Genomic DNA, 13,610 nt, shown 5'->3' on the forward strand with positions numbered 1-13,610 from the left:
ACTGTTTTAATCACAGGCACCTTTAGAGATTGTGCTACTCATGTTGCTCTTCCCGAGCAACCTCTCGCGACCAATAATGTAACTGCCACCTGCCAGGGCAGGTTGTGATGATGTCAACAGGCTACATGACATAGGTGGCACGACGTCCTCCTCCCACTGGCTCAGCTGGCGCGGCGCTTCTATGAACTTACCCGAGCTTTCTTCTATTGGCTGCAGCTTGCGCGACTGTCCTCCGAACTTACCCGAGCTTACCCGAGTTCGGCTTAGGAGCACAAGAGAACAAGATTCTTGCTCGGGGTTCGTACGTCTGGAGTGCTGCTTTCGCTCTAAAACTGGGCACTCCTGCACGATGCACAAAAGGAAAATTGGTGTTTTGGAAAGGGAATGGCGCAGTACCTGTCTCACATATCTCGGTGGAAACCTGAACCGCGCCGTAAGGGAAGGGATATAAGAGGGACTGAGAGAAGAAAGGAAGGAAGGGTGCCGTAGTGGAGGGCTCCGGAATAATTTCGACCATTATTATCGCAGCTAGGCGTCAAGCACACATTCTACCAAGGCCAACTGGCCCATCAGCTCGTCAGAAACGAGCCTGGCTAGCTAAAGATGAATGTGCACCAGTGAGGAGATCGACAGAAGAGTTGCATCAGACAGTAGAGAATAGAGGGACAGAAGCCGATGGTGGAAAGAAAAGGCGATGTTTGAGAAAAGTGGGAAGGTTGGGGTCATATGGATATGCAGAAGTGGGCGAAGAAAGAGTGATAAGGAATGAGTCGATGTGAGGACCTCTTTGAGGTTCACGAAAGGGCTGGTAGCAGCCGCTCAGGCAAGGAATCGTTGCTGACTGCTTGTCTGTCGCTCGAAATATCGTTGGAAGGGCACAGTATGAAAGATTCTCTGCAGATCGCAACACGTGCCAGCCATTTCGTTTATGGAGGCGTGTACTCCGAAGATTACGGCAAGTGTTTTCGGCGTCTGCGCTAGGCAAAGTGTTGACCCCACGAAGCATTAGCGTCTCAAGCAATGCCTCCAAATGATTCTTTTTTGTCGGATAATGTGGGGGAATACAAGCTGCACAGAACTATATCAGCAACTAGTTCTGACTGATCCTGAAGGAGTGTTATAAAGCCTGCAAAGGTTAGAACTCGCATGTCTCTAAGTTGCGCCGGCAAGCGGTGCCATTTTAAAAATCTGACTATGTTGCGCCTTAAGTGATGTCTTAGGTATTGCCTACATTTTTAGCTTAACGCCCACTGTCCTTTAGTTTCATATTGCCCTTAGCGCCTCTATGTGGCCTTCAGAAAGCTTTTATCTCTGCTGATAAATGAAATGCTTATCACGCTACAATGCCTTGCGAGAGCTCGGTGCTTATCTTAGCCCCTTTTACTTCAGAGCAGCTGTTTCAATGTGATTCACCAGAAAACAATGTGTAGTGGTCGGTCCGTCGACACCCATTACTTCGGTCACGTTTCAGATTGGTTGACAGAGAAAACCAGCTTCGGGAAGCTTTGCCGCAAAGGTGCCAGCTCCTCTGTCCTTGCTTATTGTTGAAACCCTAAAAATAACCCCTGGTGTTGCCATGAATGCCTCAACTCCTCACATAGCGCTGTTTTTTGTCAATGGCTCATTTACTCGAGGCTTTGCACTACTGAGCAATATGTTTAGGCAGATTCGATCACACTTCATAAGTCTTTTAGAGCGCGGTGGTAGAAGACTGTACTTTTCCTCACTAATCCCAGATTCTGCGTTTGTGTTGCATTTGCCTAGGCTGTCAGTTACGCTGTTTACAACGATCAGCAGCCAAACGTAAATAAAAATGGTGGTGGACATGCAAAAGGTAAGTGGGGTTTTAGACTCAGAGTATATGAAAAACATTTTGCATTTTGATTCCTCCTTGCACAAATATTTTCAAAGAGCAAAATTCATTGCGATGGTGTCACAGGTTAGTGGTTCGCCGAGTAAAGTACAAAGCAAAATTAAATAAAAAAGCGCAGGAACTTTCATGCCCATGAATAAATGCCGCTGCTTTGGAAAAAACAACGTGTTTGAATGAAATGCAGCTTATGTATATCTCAGGTATCGCAACGGTTCGCACATGCACAGACAGCAGTCATGCCTGACAGTATTCGCCATAGTACGCTTTATTATAATGATATGGAGGCGTTTTTTAGAAACACACATTGAAACAGGTTCCGGGAACGCATGACACTTTTTACACCAAAAAAAAAACAAATTCAGGGGGGCACTTTGTTGACCTAAAGTGCGGTGAGGCGAAAGCCTTTTGCGCGGTGTTACTGCTTGTGTCACTGATGTGTGGTTACGATGTTAATTAAGTACACAATTGTTTGTGAATTTTTAATGCTGGATAAACTGTAGGGTGTTTATGAGGCATCCGTCGGATTCGGCGCCTTTCTGCAAACACTCTCCAGCGTCCTAGACAAGGAGAACTACATATGCGTAGGCAGGAAATATCGCAGCCATTAGCTTGCTCGGCTGCGGAACGGAAGGGTGGTGGTTCGAATCCCATCGTACACAAATATTTTTTTCCTGGTCTTACTAGAAAAAGCGTGACACCTCTGCTGCCAACCTTCTGTCGACAACGATGAGGCATTAAAGGCTTTCGCCTTAGAAGTTTTACAGGGAACTCAGCGACAATGGCATCCAGTAAGCTGTCAGCACAAATGCGTTGTACCTCCTCTATGAGCCTCGCGCTATCTTCGTCGTCTTTGGCAGCGGCGTCTGCGCGTCTCACGCTACCCAATTCGTCTTCGGGCTTGGTGCGCTCTTACACGCGATCACTAAAGGGTCCTTCGAGTGCCTCGGTAGCCAATGACGAACCGTCGCAGCCTCTACCTTCTGTTAATTGTAGACGGGCGCACGTCGAATAGGTACGAATTACCGCCGAAACCTCCCCACTTGCGGCTATTGATCAGCGTGAGTGAACGCCGCGGTGGCTCAGTGGTTATGGCGCTCAGCTGCTGACCCCAAAGACGCGGGTTCGATCCCAGCCGCGGCGGCCGAATGTCGATGGAGGTGAAATTAAATAGGCCCGTGTAATGTGCGATGTCAGTGCACGTTAAAGAACACCACGTGGTCGAAGCTTCTGGAGCCCGTCATTACGGCGTCTCTCATAGCCTGAGATGCTTTGGGACGTTAAACCCCTATAAAACTAAATTGACCTAAAAGTAAGCTTCGTTGCCACTAGACTGCCATTTCTACAGGTTTACTTCTTGGTGGACACTTGGTGGACATAGGAATAAAGCTATGTGGGAGGGAAAGAAAAAGAGAGAAATAGGTGCCGTAGTAGAGGCCTCTGGGATAATTTCGACCACCTGGGAATCTTCACCGTGCACTGATATCGCACAGCACACGGGTGCCTTTTTCGCTTCGCCTCCATCGAAACGTGGCTGCCGCGGCCGGGTCCGGACCCGGGTACTCCGACTCGGCAGCCGAGCGTCCTAACCACTGAGTCACCGCAGCGGGTGCCGTTTTTGCAGATGCGTCGAATGGTTCACCGCAGCTTTAATTATGGCATCCTTTGACATGCTACGTTTTACGTGTCGCGAGCAGCTGCAGACGAAAAGCGCGAACGCACCGACCATCAAACGAGAGCGTTAGTGTGGATCGCAGGTCCTCTGCGCCCTTCGAGCACAACATATCGCAGATGTAGGCCGCGGATGGTGAATTTACATATTTATTTCGTCGCCTAAATCTCAGCGTGTTCTGATTAAGCTACTGAAATAAGTGCACTGAACTGGTACTATGCATCGCAACGTTTCACAAGTTTAACGAGGCCACGTCATTTCATAATTCATGGCTGGCAAATTTTCCGAAATATATCATATTTTTTTAAATGCTTACCATTAAGTGCGTTCAAACCCAGTGTTATTGGACTCTCCATCTTTTTCAAAATAAAAAATTGGCAGTGACTTAGCTCAGCTATGCCAAGGTATACGTAGCGAGAGGTGCGGTATATCCCTGGTTACGTCTAGTTGTCTTGCTTATGGTCGTGGTCCGGCGGCTCCAGTTTCTCCCGTCTCCTACGCCGCACAGCGTCGGCCTCGCTCTCCTTGGCCGCCATGACAGTGTTTTGGTTGTTGTTGTATATCTGTCACAGCGGCGCGGTTGTTGAATCGGGCCACGGAGCGAGGGATTACGGAGGCGGAAATTGTCTGGGTACCTGCACACTCTGGGAACCCTGGGAACGAGACGGCTCACATGAATGCTCGAGGTTTCGTCAGCCGAGTAGGTGAGCCGGACGTCCCGGGAAGGTCCACGAGAGATGGGCTGGTATCCTTTCATGACATTACTACTCATTTCAGACTTAACCGGAGGATTTACCCACCCCCGGACAAGCAATTGGTGAAGGCGCAGGAATGCGTCTGGCGCCGATTGCAGACCAGATGTTTCTTCAACCCATACGTGTTGAGCAAAATCTACCCGGACATTCAGCCGGAGTGCAAATGGTGTCACGAATTGGCAACCTATGACCACGTATTATGGAGCTGTAGCATAGCACCGCCACCGGCGGACATTATGCGTGATCCTTCCCTCGAGCAGTGGGAGGCCGTGCTGGCCAGCTCAGACCCGGTCGTCCAGACCAGGGCCGTGGAGTGGGCCACCCAGGTCGCCGTCAGCCACGGGTTGATGGCCATCTAACACGGAATCGTCCACACATGCTCTCTGACGAAAATAAAGTTTTTCCATCCATCCATGTTGTGACTGAGAGAAGGATGAAAAGGAAAGTGCACGGGCCGGCCCACTGGCTCCAGCCGAGCCACCACCGCTGCCACGTGCAGATCCGAGGAAAGAGTGATAGAGAAGACGCGCGTCGCAACAACGGCGTCCGCCGAAGCGAAGACGCTGGCTGCAACATCAGATACCCCAAGATCCCTCTATCCCCGTGTATTTTTGTTGTTGCGACTGAGGGGAGGATGAAAAGGAAAGTGCACGGGCCTGCCGACTGGCTCGAGCCGAGTCACAATTGCTGCCACGTGCAGATAGAGGACAGCGAAAAGATAAGAGGAAAGAGTGAAAGAAACGCTGTTTTTTTTTCACCGCCTCATCACCATCATTTATACACCGCGACCCTCCTCCTCCCCTTATATATCATCGCTAGACATGCCAACCCACCAAAGCAAGACAATGAGCCAACGAGGCTATGATTAACGCTTATATAGGATGATATGATAGGATGATTATCGCTTGCAATAAGGTTAGCTTTTAATTCACATGACTAAAAGAAACTGATTTCTTCTCACATCATTCAAATTTTCAGGTGTGCTGATGGCGAACATGAACGACCGGACTGCAGTGTGGCTTCAACACAGTGTTCCGAAATTCCTGATGGACGTGAAGAAGACATACATGTACCCCACATCAACTCAGGAACATTACTTGAAAGGACAAATCTTTTTGTGCCTGTCGCTTAGCACGCAAGCGGTTGAAACTATCGGTACGTCGCCGCTTGGCGCTCACTACTCCAGGAAAGAAAGGTTGTTTAGTGCTACCAGTAGAACATATGGAGAAGCATAGGCATGAATTAGAATAGTTGCATTGCTTTTTGGGTCAGTTATCAGGTTCGAAGCTGTTTCGTCTTGATAAGATACCTTCTTTTCAAAACATACTGCGGTCTCGTGGAAGATCTTAATTAGCATATTTTCTTAAAGCGAAATAATGTGTCATACGGCGTGAGATACTCAAAGCCTGCCGTGCTTTCAGCGTCGTAAGTCTTTGAAGTACGCTTTTGTTTAAAACACGTTGTTATTGGAGAGAGGCAGCTTATGCACAAAATGCAAGACACAAGCTTACCTTGTGCGAAACTCTGTATATTAAACGGGCGGCCGTTGGAGCTAGCAGTCAGTGATTTTTTTTTTTTCGGCTGCGATGAAATGGTGGCCCAGCTTTTCCTTCGGTGCGTCCCCTTATTCTGATGTTTTAACACGGCAGCGCACCAACTGCGAGTTGAAGACGTCCATGTGTACCAGAGTGAAAGAGGATAAGCGATCTTACCTAGGACACATCTTGCTGAACTTTTGGACCGAAATAGAAATACCTTCAAGAACAGCGATCAATTGCTCAAGAATTCTGTACAGACTATAAAGGGGGCGAAGATTCTTACCGTAGCCAAGGGCCCAAACAAGAACATTGGTAAGTAGCACTCCCTCAACAATTTTGTTCAAGAATGCTTGTAGTTCAGAGGTAGCTTCCACCAGTGTGTTCTAAGTGGTGCTCCTTTCGTGCGACACGGAACACCACAGAAATGATTCACAGGACGGTTACGAATTTGTAACGCGAATGATCCAATGTTAATTGGCTTGTGATTGCGAAGTACTGGAGACACTCTAGAATTGATTATTCGAGTCGGGATTATAATAAAACATCACAGCAGTGCCTGGTGGTTAGTGGATTCGCATGGTACTCTCGAAATGCAGAGAGGATTGGGAGATTTTAGGTCGGAAGTACTGGGCCCGTATGTATGAGTTTCGTTTTTGAATTTTTCTGATGGCTGCTCGAAGGAGCAGTACTACTTGTGGGTTCTGGGCTCGCATGTAGGAGATGCATATTCAGCGGTGAATGCCGAGTGGTTATTCCCACTGATGGGACTATCGACGACGCCCAGCCTGGCCATGAGATTTCAGCGGAAATCACAGGAACTCTTCTTCATTGTTTTCATATGATGAGAGGTGCTTTTCATCGTTTTCGTCGGAGCGATCTTGAAGTAATGGGTACATACGGCCACGAAGACTTTGAAGCAACATACGTGCGTACGAAAGAGAAAGACGATCCTAGCCCTCTCGCGCTGGACTCTTTTTCCTCTCCTGCCGGTGGTTCGCTGCTCTCTGTAGAATTTACTTGGAGATCCCCCTCGCTCGAATCGGACTTCCTCTATCTATTCCGATTCTCCTATACTTCGGTAAATCAGCTAAGTCCAATTTTTGCTGCGTATAGTATTCGTCGACAGTGTGTCTGTAAGCCCTGACCGCCAGCTCCGTCGGTGGGCTCGTCCATGGGATCCCCGGCGCCCGGTGTATAGTATCGCAGGCAAGCTGGTGAGCCAGCTCATTGCCGGGGATGCGCATGTGACCAGGGATCCACCGAAGGGCCACCGGTCGTGGGCTTAATGCTAAGAGGGCGGCATCTAAGGCCGATAGGGTAGGGAAAGGGAGGGCTCTTTCATGGAAGGCACGCAGAGCTGCCTGCTAGTCTGTATAGACAACGTATTGGGGGGCGGGGGGTAGGGCGGCAAAGTGTGTGATGGCATCGGCGATCCCGTGTATTTGTAGGGCGAGCGTGGGGGGTGGGGAGGTGTATGTACCGATTGTGTCCTTCCAGTCCCCCGCCTATCCTTTCCCCCCACCCCCACCGTGGCCCATCTGGCTCACCTCCGTTGATCTGAGGCTGCAACGTGCCCTCGTCGCCTTGGCCCAGGACGTACTGAACGCCTAATAGAAAGGATGTTCTAATAAAAGTGTCACACCACCACCACCTATCCTTCGGGGCAAGCGCCAAGGGATATGCCCTGAAATCAGTGTGCGATTACATTCACGATTATATAATTTCATCTGGTAGATTCCACTGCTAGAGTGTGAATTCACAACTTTTCCTTCTCCGTATTTTTTGTTTTGTACAAATTCTAGCTCTGCCTCAGAAAATTATCAAAATACTCCATTCCTTGTACATGACTGCGTTTGTATCCGCTATGCACCCTGGTCAATCCCCCGCAATGGGTATGTGCCATTAAACCTGATGACATCATCATCATCATCATCTTAGGCGACTCGCAGCTACTACAGGGCCCTTGTCTGGACCCCGTCGATCGTGGAAGCTTGTGCTCGTAACAACTTGGTGTAGGTGCCGGGTACGACCTAACCAACGAAGGCCTTTCAGATCGAACCTCACCGGAGTCGACGTCTTGATGGTCTGCAACCTCCCGTTCCGGAGACATCCTTGGACGAAGACAACACTCCTACGTCTGCGTCGAGCAGCTTATGGCCGCATTACCGTGAGCCTAGCCCGTGCACAGGCGCAGTCGGTCAGGATGTGGACGTGTGGCTCACCCATTCCCCACGGGTCAGTCGATACAACAAGTAGGAAACGAATGCCGAGGTCCCCAGTGTGGTGTCCTCGTTTATAGGCATTGCAATTACATGGTACAAGAACCATGAAGGTGCCTTCATGTCCTGGGCGCGCTTTGTGGATGAACTGCCAAAGTGCTTCGGTAATCAAGCAGGACTTTTTGCTGGGCTATAGTCGGTGCATGATATGGACCCAAGAAGTGCCAGCACAGGTGAACAGAAGAAAGTGACACAAACAAGCGCTTGCTGACAACTTGTTCCTTATGTAAGGAAACACAGCAATATTGTTATGGGGATGGGTTTATTTACAAGATGAGCGGAAAATTGGTGAAAACAGGGAACTGCCAGTGTCAGGCTAACCTCAGCCCGAGTCATCGCGCTTCAACATCGTTCTCTTCTACCCTGCACGCAGCGCCTAGCCATGCAGCGTAATCGGCGTAACAGTATATAGGCGCAGCCTGGCAGGTGTAGTTAGAGGCAGTAAATGTAAAATGGTGTAGAGGGCCATAAGAGCGGTAAAAGACATGTATGCTGAGGTGAATCAATTGAAAACGATAACTTGGGAAAAAAAAAATATGATCTTCACAACAAACTGGTGAGGTTCGGTTAATCAGGCATGCGCGATTCACAGCATCACATTCGTGCTCGAAATTCAACAGTGGCTTTCTAAAAAAGATCGTTCACTGTCGTACAGCTCTTTAGACGGATCACTGACGCCATCTAAGCCTTTACGTCTGATGTGGAAGGCTTCTTTCAATTCACGAGCTACGCTGTCTCGACTTCAGTCCAGGGTGATAGTTTCATTTAATAGAGGCTTGCATTCAGACGTTTTGCAATGGACCGGGAGTTCTTAAGTGATCGTTCATGCTACTTCAGATGCTCGTTTAAACACCTCGTCGTTTGTCCAATATATACCTTACCTCATGCGAGCGGAATCTGATAAACCACACCTTTCTTGTACCTGACAAATTTTTTGGCATAGTTAGCTCCAGTTTTTCTTTTTTCGTTTTCAATCCGACGGAACAAGGAAGCCAGCTAGGAAGGAATTGAAAGAACCACGGGAACATTGAACTTATTTGCGACCACTTTCTTCAGGTTATGTGCAACACGGTGGAAGTACGGAACAACGGCAGGTTTCACCCTCCAGTAATCTTCTTGAGTGCTTCTATTCTTTTTTTTGTGATCTTTTTACCTTCTATATTTTGAAGCAAGGACTCGGTTACTGCTGATAAAACACACTGTGGAAAGCCTGCCTTTTTTTGCCGTGCGATATGGAGTTGAATGCTACGTTTGATGTAATGTTCACATGACTTCTTAATACACGATTCTAACCCTGCTGTGGATATATGGCTCACTTTGCTGTCTTGGAGTGTGCTGACTCGTAGAAGAGAGCTTCAAATCAGCCTCAAATGTCATCGAGCACTGGCGCACAGTTTACATTTTAAACATAAGGCGAATGGGCTGAGGCTGACGCAATCAGGGTACCCGCAATCTCTTCTTTCGTCTGTAGCAAAAAAAGTCCTCATAGGTATGAAGCATGATAGTGAAGCCCCGGATGATACGCGACAGCGGAGCAAAAGGGTTGCCGTTCTGCCGTACATGCACCAAATATCACATAATGTGAAGAAAATTGGTAGAAAAGCAGGCGTAGACGTAGTCCTTTTAGCCCCTCTGCGCCTGTCAAGCCTATGCAACAAAGTTAACAAAAAGAAAAAGAACAGTAGATGTACAACCAGGCACCGAGACCCTATTGTGTCGTGTGTGGAGGGCGTTGTATATTCCATCTCTTTAACTTGCGGTAAGGCTTACATAGGCCAAACAGGAAGATGCTTGAATGAAAGGTTAATGGAACATGAGAACGATTTAACTAGGGCGCCATTGAGGAACCTGCCCGCCCACTACCGGGTATGTGACAGGAAAAAGAAATGCATTCCCCATTTTAAGAAAGCAACCGTCTTGAAAAAACATAAAAACCAACTAACTCGCGAAATCATTGAAGCCGCCTACATCTTAGGTCTAAAGAAGGTTGCGTAAGCGCCCCATCTATCTCTTTATCTGAAAAAGAAATCACCTTTCCCTCTGGTTTTATCTGATTTTACCTGGTTTTTAGAGGAACACTTCACATCTTGCATTTTCGTTCTAGCCGGGTTAATTGTTGGCGTTCATCCTTCGTATCGCTAATCTTTTTACCGTCTTTTCGCCTTTTCATGTTTTTTTAGCAAAATTCGCGCCCTCAACCCTGTTTTTCCACTTTTTCTATCTTTTTTTTTCATTCGCGCGCACTCAACCCTGTTTTCTCATTTTCTTTTTTTCCGCATGTCATTCGTGCTTCATTTCATGGAGCTCATCGTATAGTGTGATTCTTATCTTTTCATACCCTGGACACCGTGTGGGACCCAGTTCGATCGCGCGCCTTGATTCTTTACCTGGTGTGCGTATATAAGTGCGGGTTAAGTTTTGTTCAAAGAAAAGTTGTAAGTTCAGCGCTCTGTACTATCTTCTGCTTCTTCTTCCTGTGTTGTGTTCGCGCTGCCTATACATATGGATCGCAACCAACTAGCCCGGCAGATGGTGTTATTGAACGGTAAGAGATCGAAAACGGGTGTAGTGGGTGAGGAAAGAAACGAGGGTTAATGACATCCAATCGAAATGAAAAGAAAGAAATGGTCTTGTGCAGGGCACGTAATGTGAAGGCAAGATAACCGTTGGCCTTTAAGGGTAATGTAATGGATTCCAAGAGAAGGCAAGCGTAGCAGGGGGCAGCAGAAAGTTAGGTGGGCGGATGGGCTTAAGAAGTTTGCGGAGATACGGTGGCCGCATCTGGCAAAGGACAAGGTTAATTTGATTTATTGGAGTTTAACGTCCCAAAGTGACTCAGGCTATGAGGGACTCCGTAGTGAAGGGCTCCGGAAATTTCGACCACCTGGGGTTCTTTAACGTGCACTGACATCGGACAGCACACGGGCCTCCAGAATTTCGCCTCCATCGAAATTCAGCCTCCGCGGCCGGAATCGAACCCGCGTCTTTCGGGCCAGCAGCCGAGCGCCGTAATCACTGAGCCACCGCGGCGGATAGGGTTAGTTGGAGAGACATGGGAGAGGCCTTTGCCTTACAGTGGGCGTAGTCTGGCTGGCGACTATGATGATGAAGATCATGATCACTAACTACTACTGGAACACAAAAATACAATCGAAAAATGTGTAAACGCTTTCCGAACAAGAGAAGACAAATTGTTTCAAAAGCACATACACCGTAACAGATCTTGAGCGTTCAGAGTTTTCAAGAAAAGGTGATTTATAAAATATTATGAAAACTTCACGCGGAACTCAAAACTGCCTTGCTCCTTTCAAAAGCAGTTCAAAAGCAACATCCAAATGGCGCCGCAGTCGGCTCGCTCGTGGAGTGTTTCTGCTTTCGGTCACCTTATCCGTAATGTGCTTACGTCAGTAATTAAATAACGCAGAGAAATAGGCATAGACGTGAGCCGTTTTCAAGCCCTTTTCATTCGCAGATATCTACTCGGAAGCGCTCGTCGGCTATTTGGAGGACAATATCATCGCGCAATCTTGGCGAAATGGCCGCGTGAGGAGCCTTACCCCGTCAACGCATGTCACGGATATCGCTGATATTAACCTACCTGTCAAACCAACTGGGAAGAGTTTGACATTTGGTTGCACCAAAGACCATAGCAAGTGGTGCGTTGCCAAGGAAAAGCCATATTTCTGCTTCTCATCACTGAACCAAGTGGTAAGTCAGTTTTTGTAAAAGTGCACAATATATGTTTGCACACTTTGAATTAAAATAGCCTTTTATAGAAACAAAGCGGCACAGTATTGATAACGACGTGACCTAGAAGGTCGCCCTCCCTTAAAGCAGACGAAGGAGTGAAAATAACTGTAATTCGCTCGTGTGACAATCTAATCAAAACCGCTGCCTCATACCACTAGCCTACACACGGCACACTCGGGAATGCTCGCTTGGACCTGCATTCTGCTCTGACACCGCCGGTATACCAAGCTGCCCTGGGTATGCTCTGTTGAGTTAATTCGCCAGCCGTCCGAAGCTGCTGTATGTGTCCTCATGTCCCCCCGTTCTTGACGCTGTCTACGTTGATTGCCCACTCACAGGCGTTGTGCTTCAGCGTAGCGTCATCCTTCGTCACACCGTTGTTACCGTCATCGGCAACCGCGTCTACGGCAACTTTAGCCTCTCGGCTTAAGTTTTACGACATGGCATGACACTCGCTGAACGAGTTCCATTGACCGAATCTGCAATATCTCCTCTTGCACCGGAGCGTCGGTCTGGTCTACTTCAATGAACACTACTTCCGAAATGATCACGGCGGATCTGCCACCTGACCATGCATGCGCCGCCTTCACCTTTTTTTTTATTATACAAAGACATGTTTGATTTCGGAAGTCGTACTCTGAGCCAAAATTCTGTTGCGACCCATCGCATCGATCCGGGCGATGCCAGCCCCGTAGACGCAATGATTTATCGCCTCCCTCTTTCTGAGCGCAACGTCGTCCAGAAAGTGGTGGACAAAATGCGGCGAACAACATAATTGAGCCTTCCAGGAGTCCATGAGCGTTCCTTGGGTGTGCCCTGTGTCATGGCTGTTCTGTGTTGATTATTGCTTCCTTAAACAAATAACAAGGAAGGATGTCTACTCACTACCCACCTGGTTTCCTGGTCCTCCTCTATCTTCCAGCCCGCCTTGTGGGCCTGTATAGGGAATGGGTGTCTCGTTATGTGAGTACCTGGATATTAAGGCGAAAGCCTATAATGCCTCATACTGCCGTGACCAAGGAATGTTAGCAAGTGTGTCCGCGTTTCGGCGTCACTACTTAAAAAAAAAAAAGCCGTGTCGAGACTGGGAATCAAACCAGGGACTTTGGCATTTGAAATGGAGACGCTAACACTCCGACACGAAGGCTCATGGTTTCAGCATGAATAAAGGCTCATCTAGTGAATGCATGGGTTCCATAAATAAAATAAAAGATAATGAATAAAATGATACAAAAGAGTACAAACTAGAAAGGGAACAAAAATAAAAAATAAAATAAATAATAAACTATGAAAAACATAAAAAAACGCAAACAGTGAGCCAGCAAACGCTTTCGCCTTAGCAGCACTTAAGAGAGCCAAAGTGTCCCCTGATTTTGTTACAAACGCATATATTAAAATGCAAGAAAAGCAAAATACTATTGATTGGTGATTTGAATCTACCAGGCATTGACTGGAAGAGCCTTGAAAAATGTATGTACAGGATCAAACAAACAGGTGAATTCTTTCTACAATATTATGTTCACTCATGATTTGGATCAATGCTAGTTTCATTTTAGATTTGGCATTTATACCAAGAGCTTTTTTTATTACTATGTATCGGTTGAGCATGGGCTTTCTGACCCCTACCTTGTAAGCATTTCAATACCCTTTAATAAATCTGTCGCACCGAAACAGCGGCAAATACGTAAATTCAAAAACTACACATGCGCTGATGACGCCCACATAGTACACCACTTGGAAACATGT

Source organism: Amblyomma mixtum, chromosome 1, assembly GCF_055824585.1.
Source record: "Amblyomma mixtum isolate Tamu chromosome 1, ASM5582458v1, whole genome shotgun sequence".
Classification (NCBI taxonomy): domain Eukaryota; kingdom Metazoa; phylum Arthropoda; class Arachnida; order Ixodida; family Ixodidae; genus Amblyomma; species Amblyomma mixtum.